Raw genomic sequence first — 10763 nt, 5'->3', positions numbered from 1 at the left:
ACATCATATCAGAAAAAAGCTGTCTTACCTTTTTCCTGCAGCTTCGGTACGTCCTTCCAGGCCCCCTCGGCTCCTCCGTGCTGCTCACAAACAGGAACCAGGAAGCTCTAAGAGCTTCCTGGTTCCTGTATGTGAGCTGCAAGAAAGCCGAGGGAGAAGGGGTTGGACCTGAATGTGGCATGTGACATGTGCCACATGTCACATTCAGCTCCAACCCTTACTGAGTGCCTCCCCGGCCCAGCATTCACCCTGATGGGTGAGGATTGGGTCGGGGACCCACCAGAACTGCTGGGGCCAGGCCCCCGTGCCACAGGAGAGCTCGCTGCACCAGGAGCACCTGTTTTATTCTTGCTAAAAAAGAAAAACATTTGCCAACGCATTTTCTTTTTAAATTGGGGTCGCAAGGAGTCCCCAGGTGTTGCAACTGTGGCCCCAGGGGTCACAGTTGTGACCCCTAGTGTTCCTCCAATGACAGCCCGGCCACAATGCATCACAAATAGATAAGCACACACCACAATCACAACTAAATCACCCTGGATAGGAAACATACAAGAAAAAACACTCCTACAACCCTACAAACAAATCGTATAACACAAATGTGACACTTTCTTGGATATTTGCAGGTAATTTTCCAGGTTTTAGAAAATATCACCTGACCGTTGTTATTAAGCAAGTACGGATGCGGTTTGTACAAGATGAACTTGAATACTCACCCAACTGGGTACTTCTGGAGAGGGTTATGGCTTCCCCAATTCCCTTATCAGATATTTATCTCATTAAGAATAAGAATTGATAAAATATTCCTGTATTCACCAATCTGCATCTTATATCAAATTAAATATATTTCCATCTCTGACCAAAATGTCTACTTTTATCTCTCCTCTTATCTGACTTAACCCACTCACTAAGGTCAAAGGCAAATCAATTTTGTGGAAGCCATGGCTATCTAGAAACATTAAATATTGTAACCAATTTTTTTCACAAAATGCTCCCATTGCTTTTAGGGATTTTGCTACAAAATACCAATTGCCTGCCTCTGCCATGAAACAATATTTGGTAATTATTGCTGCTCTGTTTGAAAATTATGAACTTCTTATCCAAAGCACCAGTACGTCTGATATGTTAAGACTGTTTCACATACTGAAGCCTAAAAATAACACCTCCTTCTTCTATAAATCCATGAGATCTACTTCAATAGCTGGTGTACTACACAACGACTGGGAAGAGGAGTGTTCACTGCCAAACCATCAATTTGACTGGCCTCCACAATGGAAATACATCTCCTAAATTACCTCATCAGCCAGCCTAATCCAAACCCTGTTTTTCTTCCACCATAGATCCTTTTCCACCCCTTTGTCTCTATTCAAATGTGGCCTTCTACCTAATGACCTTTGCTGGAGCTGCTCACAAGCCCCTGGTTTCTTTAAACACATGTTCATACAATGTAACCATGTTAAGCCATTCTGGATTTCAGTATGGCAAACAATTAAGCTCATTTTTAAAAGCCAACAACATTTTTGTTTTGATTTTCTCATTTTTGGAAGCTAGCTATAGCCAATGTTCATTCCAGATTGCTCTTTGATTTGTGTCTCATGGTAGCACTCCAAACTATTACCACCAATTGGAAAAATTTACATTGCATTCATTATAACTGTTGGTGGAATAATATTTGTAATATTCATAGGATGGAAAACTGCATTGCTTCCTCCCCCGCTTTACTTTGCAAACATACATTGAAATGGCAACCTTTTACTAATTTTCTTATAAATGTAGACTATTATAGATGTTATTACTATGTATCCTTCATCCCCGTCTCCTCCTAACCCTATGTTTGTGTTATGTCCTGTATGTCATGTGAGTTATATGTTTTGTTCGTTATTGTTATGTCACCCATTTCCCCCTTAACATTAAAACCTTTTTGAAGTTTATCTAGACTCATCCATTGATACATGTTTGACATAAATATAAATCATGTTCATTTTCTAAACAATTCTATTGATACCTCATGTATAATAGTGGCCAGTTGCTTGCGTTTATTATTAATGACTATTGATTGTCCGCTTACAATAAAAATCTTTTCAAACTAAAAAAAAAATAAATGTGTCTCATCTGCTTCACACTCCCATTAATAGTATTCCCTTATGATTTGATGAGAATGCATTTTTATTCCCCTTTTGATTCCATGGCCAACACATATTTCACAAATTTCGCTTTTGTCTGGCCTGCTCTAAAGAGCATTATAGCTATAGAGGTAGCACATTCTTGAATACTGTACTCATCAACCTATTGCAGAAATGTTGTATGTCTCAAATGTGCTATCAACTTTGAATTCCAGATTGTATAAACATCCCTCTAGCCTTCATCCACTAATGTGGCATGAAGGAATGATTACTTTGTGCCTAGTACAATTCGTTTCAGACGCATGGAACAAAGGTGTGGATAGTAGAATTGGCAATGGTGACTATTGGAAAGGGTTGTAGTCTACTAGAGTTTGACTAAAACCTCAAGCACACAAGAGCAGTCACTCATTAAAATACCTTTAATTCTTTTCAGCTCTTCAATTTAGCAGAGCCATTTTCCAGTTAATCTTTCTGGCTCTCCCTTATAGTAGAGCAATTCCATAAATATGTCGACCTTTCCCACAGAGCCACCCCTTGACATGTTATGTCTCTCCCTCAATGTATACAGCGCTCCTAAGGAGCAGAGTCCCTTTTTAAATATGTGAGGCTCTCCCACAGAGCACAGTATCTCCCTTTATGTTTGTGACTCTTCTCCAAGGCAGAGTCTCCCCTCAATGTTTCTTGCTCTCCCACAGAGCAATCCCTTTCTCTCAGTTTATAATACCTCTTACTTAAGAGGCAACCATTCTCTGATGTCTGCCCCTTTCCTTGCCCTAGCCCAGCCTATCACAAAGCATGTTATTGGAGAGAGTTTCGTAAAAGAGAACCCTCTTATTCTCTCGTCCCCACGCTCCCAAACAAGTGGCACCATACAATGTGGGCAAAGCATGGCTTCATGCTCCGTCGGCTGCTCGCATCTCTGTGCCCCAAATGAAATCCACGCCACAACAGTCTATAAAAGAGACTGGGAGGCTACAAAGCCTTGGTTTGTGTCACGGGTAAGCCCTACGCATGGGTAAATTCGGGGATGGGACTGAGGTATGCCTGTGACAAGTGTCGATTGATGAGTTGCATGTCAAGTATCTCAAATGGTGGGGACCAGTGGTCTCATCTGTTCTCAGAGAGGAGGTTGTTGAGGCAGGGTCAATGGTGATGTAGTGAACATAATTCAGATATTGCAAAGCTTTCTCCGCGCTTGATACTAATATTCACAAGCTACTTGTTCACACTGTACAAATCAATATGCAGTCAGCACAAATGATTATAGTCCACACTGTGTGTTCAATCTGATATTGTCTTTATGTTGAAATTATACGGTTTGTGAACTTAATCACCAATAGCCGACACGTGTTTCGACCATTATGGTCGTTCTCAAGGCTATATTGGTCCATTTCGCCACATTCAAATGCACATAAACGCATTGACAATGCCATTTTAAACAGAATTTGTATGCACATGATTCGCAATGAAAATAAACGACATATTATATTTCATGTTACCAAGTAAAAAAATGTTTTGAATAAAAACATACCACACAGGTTGAAGTAGGTTTCGAGAGATGCAAGCATCCATGGAGATGTAAAATAAAGGCAAGAACCAAATACTTAATTTACAATCTAATACACATTATCATGCCTAATGGATAATATGGTGAATTAAGAGCCAAGTGCATTTGTGATCTGTTTGCAATGCCATGTGACCACGCCAGTTGACCACCCGTTACTCTCCTTCCTTAAATTACCCAAATATTCACCCATGTGAAAAGTCCCGCTACTATTCCACCCAATTGTGCTCCCGTGGTCAGGTGTCTAAAAGTATTGAATAGGCTTACCCTTATCGCGTATTACTTTCTTGACATCTATATAAATAAATGTGATCATAATGTGCAATGGTTAAATAGACCATTTGATTGCCCAATATGTATGTACACTATATGTATAAATGCCCACCTTGTAGTACTGCCAGGAAAACAAAACAAAATTCGTAATATCTTCTTCTGAGCCTCACTGGGATAGCTCCCTGTAACCTAAGAAGTTTGACAGGACACTTTTAAGTAAAGCTATTAAATTATGCTTGTACATATTATGGGAATTGTATTATTTGATCCTACCTTTTCCTGGGTTCAATCCATCATTTCTCTACCTCTTGATTGCATCTGATCGCGCTAGACGCAATGTTATGTTATGCTGCATTTCACGGCAATTCCGCGGCCGCGACGTCCGTTCGGTGTGATGACGTGACGCGCATAATAACGCGTGACGTCACCACGCCCCAAACGCAGTGCTACGCGAACGTGCCGCCATGTTGGGTGCAGGCTAGGACCCTTAAAAAATCTTCCCAAGGAATACCTCCTTACACCAATATACACCAATTTGCCTATGTGAAAATAGCATGCAGATAAAATTATATTGCATGTTTTGCCATTGTTGGAATTATGAAATTAAATAAAGACTTTATTGAATTAATCCTAAACTATGAAGCATAAACTAATCCTAATGACAGACTGCCTTTTCTTCCACGAGGACCTGCACCTCTTTGTTTCCTTAGGAACCACTGGATGCGCAAGAATCCACTCCACCACCAGATCCAACAGATGCTCTTGATTCCTAAATCATTAACAAACCCTTCTGCCCCAAAGCCATGATGAAGGCAGCGTGTAACAGCGTTTCCAGAGAAAGAACACAGCAGGGCTATCACACCCAGCACTTTTTACACAGAAACCTTCGATTGAGGAAGCCGACACAGCGAGGCTATCATACCCACCACTTCTCCCGGGGAAATTTTAGATTGTGGAAGCATCACAACTAGATAAAGGATACACAGACTGCAGAATAAAGCAACACATTGATTAGTAATGGAAAACATATAGAAGAACTCTGTATAGATCCAACAAGAAAGACAAGTTTGTAAAGGTAAAAGCCTCCCGGGGATCCACATTAACATATGTGGTGAAACACGTGTTGAGGACTACAATAAGACAAAGAGCATAAGAGCAAAAAGGACAACAAATAGGCAAAAGGAATTGTTACAGAGCTGCTTCCTTGGACACTCAGTTAAAGTTCTTCAAGTAAGCTTTATTCATAGTTCATTACAGGATGTTACAGTGAACCACTGGTCCCATTACCCAGGCTAGCTTCTCCCAACTGCTCAAACCCAGTGGTCGAAGTGAGCGGGAGCGGTCGGTAGCGGTGCTCCTCTACTTTTTTCAATTATGTTTTACAGCTCCTATACTTTTATTTTTAAAATGGTTTCGTTTTAAAATAAAAGTGTAGGAAGAAGTTAAAACTTGCACTTTTAGTGCAGTGCACTGGACGTTTCCTTAAATAGCAGGTGCAAGTGTTTGGGGGTTTGTATTGTGTGTGTGAAGGGGCTTGGTGATGAGGTTTGTGGGGAGTGGGTGCCGGCCAGCAGGGAACATAGTTCCACTACTTCTTTTCGTACAACTCGACCACTGCTCAAACCTAGAACCTTCGCATAGCATTCACACCCAAACATTCTGCCACAGCACACCAACATTCGCTTGGCTCATCATACATCTGCATACACTCCAAGCACTTCACGAGACGTCTCCTTCCTTACATTCACACACACAAAACCACGAGAGGAAACACACAGGGGACACACTGACACAGCATCTATTTAAAGAGAGATGCAACTCGTAAAAGGCTGGAGAGCGTCCTCCCCAACATCCTCCACATCCGCACTTGGAGGGTGCCCCCCCCCACTCTACATTTGCTGGCTTCCATGCAACACTCTTCAAAGATTTCAGGATGTGCCTGCACCCCTAATTTGGTGCCGAATGCATTCTACTTACTCTCACTTCTCTAATGGCGTGCCCCTCCAATCCTTGTGGGACACCATATCTGCACACACTCTGGGAAGGCACGACCCCCCAACCATGTGGAACACCATACACCCCACACACTCTTGGCAGTCGCTACCCTCCAATCCTTGTGGGACACCATATGTGCACATACACAGGGAAGGCGTAACCCTCCAATCCTTGTGGCACACCACATCCACACACATGCTGTGAAGGCGTGCCTCTGAACCTTGTGGAACACCATACACCCCAAAAACTCTCAGAAGGCGTTACCCTTCAATCCTTGTGGGACACCATATCCACACATACACAGGGAAGCCTCCACCCCCAATCCTTGTGGGACACCACACCCACACACACGCTGGGAAGGTGCAACCCCTCAAACTTGTGGAACACCATACACCCCACACACTCTCTGAAAGGTGCTACCCTTCAACCTTGTGGGAGACCATACCCACACTCACACTGTGAAGGCCCGATGCCCAATCTTTGGGGACACAACACCCACACATACGCTGGGAATGTGCAACCCCCCAACCTTGTGGAACACCATACAACCCACACACATTCGGAAGGCACTATCTTCCAACCTTGTTGGATCTCATAGCCACACTCACACTTGAAAAGTGCGACGCTCCAACCTTGTGGGGTACTATTTCATCCAACTTCTCATGGGCATTATAAAAACACAAACTTCAATATGCACCTAGCTAACCATTAACATTGCTTTTCTCATACTTTGAAACAGAGATGCTAACTGTCCATGCTGTATCAGCTCTCAACCTCAAAATCCTCAGAAGGTTAAATCTACACCACTTCTCAACGTCTCACCAGACTTCTGCCCCTTTTCTTGGACTTTTAACACTCTGACTTTATCTCCTAAAAGTACATAGGTGCTTTGCACCTCTAATCTGAAAATCCTAGAAAAATGTTAGACTCTAATGCACCTAAATGCAGTCATCATTTGCTCCTCACTTACACTGTGCATCCATCCACTTCAAAACATGTGCAATCAACGCTTCAAACATTTTAACATGTTATCTTATTCTGGCGTACCTTTAGCTCCACATGTTATTATAGACATTTCTTCATCAGCTACTGCGTGGAACAAGAAAAGGATACGGGGCACACAATGTAGGCTTCTCCTTCATGCCCGAAATCCCCACATAATGTGTGGATTGCTAGTTGGAGTCACATCTGCAACCACAGACAGTACCTTAACATTGCGTGCTTCACATACACCAGCACTCGCTTTATGCCAATAGACTTTAGCATTCCTCTCCGCTCTCCGCCGTGTACACGCTCCAGTATCTTCTGCCCATGAAGTTGCTTGCAGTCAACAAAACTCACCTGTGTCGGCATCATATATCGAGCATCATTCTTTTGTTGGTAGCCGTCAAACGCGGACCATTCGTGCTTCATTTTCCTTGTTTTACTTCACATGGGAGTGAAACTTCCCGACATACGCAAACAGTACGCCCTCAGGTCCTTTTCTCAGACCGCCTTACTATGACATCCATTGTACGGATACTGTGGGCAGAGTTCTGGACCAAAGCTTCATTGAGACATGTCGCGAAACATTGTTCTCATTGATGCCCAGAATGTGACCGTTGAGCCACAGATGCAGGAATATTGCATTCACCAACACCTTCAGCAAATAAGCGATGTCCCCACTTCTCTGGGAGCCCTCTTCGCAGGCGGTGCTCTGTCGCAGCTACAACCACTCCTCTTGCCCCATGAGTCTGGCATGCGTGCGCACTGAAACCGGCCAGCCCCTACAACCGTCGGCGCCTACTATGTGTGTGTCATGATTTCTAGGGCTATGAAGGTGAGCCGGCTCAAAACCGCCAAAAACCGTAGACCGAAGACAGAGAAACCTTTCTCCCAAGAGCGCGGCCTGCAGAGTAGATATAATAAAGTCAGGAGCAGCAATAGAGCTAGAGGGAAAAAACAATACCACAATGTAAGCAACAAACCTCTAGTCAAATAACTCTAAAACACCCCCTTCAGAATACCCCACTTTTACCTGCTGAGTAAGGTGATAATGTGAAGAACCTACATATCCACTGAAAAGAGGTTGCAGAGATGAAGAAAAAAGTCCCAAGAAAAAGTCTCAATCCACGTCCAAATAGTTCAAACAAACCTAACCCGAATGACACGAGGGCGCGTCTAAGTAAATTCCAACAAATCCAAAATAAAGGTAGCTAAGAGTTCCAGGTGAGCTGCAGGTAGGTGACCAGGGGGAAGAAAACAGCAAAGCATCCAGCGGTCACTGGAGTGAAGATGTGCATCAGGTAAGTGACCGGGGAAGAATACAACAGAGCGTCCAGAGGTCACTGGAGTGAAGATGTGCCGCAGGTAAGTGTCCGGAGAACAGTACAGCCAGGCGTCCGGAGGTCACTGGAGTGGAAGGACACAGCAGGTAAGTGCACAGCAGGTAAGTGCACAGAGAGGAGTGCAGCAGAACGTTCAGTGTTCACTGGAATGGGAGCCGAGGTGAAGGTTGTAGAATGAAAGGTGAAACCAGAGTAGCTCACAATTCTTACTAAAAAAAAAAAATTCCACGTGAGTAGTAATAGAAAGAGGTTTGTGCATGAGCGTAAAACTGGACCAGCAATAGAAGTTTCCAAGGCATCTAACAGATTCAGGGGCTGAGAGAATAGCAGCGTCAGGAAGGGGTCCGAGTGTTCGATGACCGAGTAAACAACCAAAAGGAGGGGAGGGAAGGGGAGCCGAGCATCAGGAAATAGGCAAGAAACAGACGAAAGGCAGTCCTTCAAAACAATCTGAGTATCAGAATACCAGAAAAAGACGTAATTAAAGATGCGACTTAAGGAGCATCGGAGGAGTGCTTCTTTCCGATACTAGTAGTGTTGCAATCAGGAAGTCGGGAGGCACATCGCTTCCGCACCATGTGACCGTCTTTAATCAGGGAATGCTGGGAACTGTAGTTTCCCTGACATCTGCGTTGTAACATGCGCCACGGCAATCCCCAGTTTCTGGTCCTATGACTGTAAAGGGGGATCGGAAGCCGGGACATGACAGTGTGAGTACTCCTTAATTTTAAATCTCACCAGCTCTCTCTTGTTGGTGCCCGTCCATCACCTGGACCTCATAAATGAACAGTGAATGGCCGTCCCTTCATAAAACGGCAGTTCCGTATTTTCTCCAAGATGCAGACTAATACATGGTTAATCAACGAGTCAACTCCCCGTTACGGTTCCCGGTGAACTTTTTGCAGGGGTGTCGCTCCCTCTATTCCATGCCCCATCATTTCAAATTTCTTGTGCATTCTTCTTTAGGAGCTATGACAGACCAGGCCTTCTTTATCTTTGGGGCCTCCTTACCACCCCCTCTGGGGTCTGTGCTGAGGCTGTTCTCTCCTCCATCTTCTGGGAGGTGGATAGGGCTTATATACCTCGTGGCCTCTTTAACCTCCTCTTCTCTTTCCCCTGGGTGATGGGACTTAATTCTCATGGGGGGCAGTGGTTCTTCTCTTTTTCTTCTGCCCCCCCCCACCTTCAGCAGACTGCTCATCTTCTTTTCTCTTTTCTCATAGGTTCCTTTTCTCTGCTTAGAAGAAATCCTCGTCGCCCTTGTTCCAGAGCAGCTTCCTTGGACTCTCAGGTCAGGTTCTTCAAGTAAGCTTTATTCATAGTTCATTACACGAGGTTACAGCCAAGCACTGGGTCCCATCACCCAGGCTAGCTTCTCCCAACTGCTCAAACCTAGACCCTTCACATAGCATTCACACCCAAACATTCCGCCACAGCACACCAACATTCTCTCAGCTCATCATACATCCGCGTACACTCCAAGCACTGCACAAACAGGACTACATTTACATAGACTGCTACCTTAAAAACGAAAAGGATTGAAATAGAGACTGTCCACAGGATAAGGAAGTCCAACCAGATGCCAGAAGATTATCCAAGCAGAGGACATTCCATGAGACCGTCAAGAACCTAAGTAATATGTGAAGCAACATATGAATAGGAATGGAACCTAACAGTGAAGTCAATAAATAGTAAATAGAAAAAGTAAATTTTATGTTGAATATCATTTCAAATATATACTCACCCATCAAGATATACCGGCGCAACAATTGGACCCCACACTAACTATGTACAGCCATGATGTATGCCTTCTCTGTCACATCATGCAGCACCTGATCTAGGGATAGCCACAACTGCCTCTTTCTGCTCCATCACAGCTGCCACCAGAATCCGCAACAACGTGCTCCCTGCAGCCACTAGCATCACTGGGCCTCCTCATCAGACATTATCTCCAGGCCCAGGTGCCAGGCTCCATGTCCCAAAGATGCAAGATGCTCGGATCCGCACATCCACAACAGTCGCCTGCTCAAGATATCCCCCCACTTCTTTCAGTGGCTCTAGGCTTTCCAAGGCAGCTAAGCCAAAAATATGAAATTCCATTTTTCCCAATCTAATTCTCGCAAAATAAATCTGAATTCACCTTAACGAGGTTTAACCATATCGTGCATTTAGAAGGCCCACTGTGTCAGAGCTCTGAATGACGAAGATGTCAACATTGCTTTGGGTGTTTATCCATCCACTGTAGAGATCCTGCAGCCGAGAAGTCATAGGTAGAATGTGATGGACTGACTCCCGTTTTCTTTCTTTTAAGCAGTGATCAAAGTGAGAGGGAACGGTCCGGAGCGATGTTCCACTAATTTTATTTTTTTCTGTTTACCATTTCTCTACTTTTCACGACCATATTCAAAATTAAAACATAATTAAGACAGAGTCTTAAACCTAACATATGCGTTTGGTGTCCTGTAGTGATTGTCAGGGACAGTC

At 43.9% G+C, this 10763-nt stretch overlaps 1 long non-coding RNA gene across 1 annotated transcript; it reads right to left on the bottom strand.

Moving 5' to 3' along the window:
• Window positions 1–3400: 3400 nt before the first annotated feature.
• LOC138528459 (uncharacterized) lies at window positions 3401–8817 on the bottom strand. Its single transcript, XR_011284151.1, has 2 exons — window positions 7970–8817; window positions 3401–7880 (listed from the first exon to the last, which is right to left on the bottom strand). It is a non-coding gene; the product is annotated as an uncharacterized lncRNA (long non-coding RNA).
• Window positions 8818–10763: the final 1946 nt, after the last annotated feature.

The sequence above is a fragment of the Ambystoma mexicanum genome, chromosome 7q, assembly GCF_040938575.1.
Source record: "Ambystoma mexicanum isolate Mex_15411 chromosome 7q, UKY_AmexF1_1, whole genome shotgun sequence".
Classification (NCBI taxonomy): Eukaryota; Metazoa; Chordata; class Amphibia; order Caudata; family Ambystomatidae; genus Ambystoma; species Ambystoma mexicanum.
This window is presented reverse-complemented; position numbering and strand designations above follow the sequence as displayed.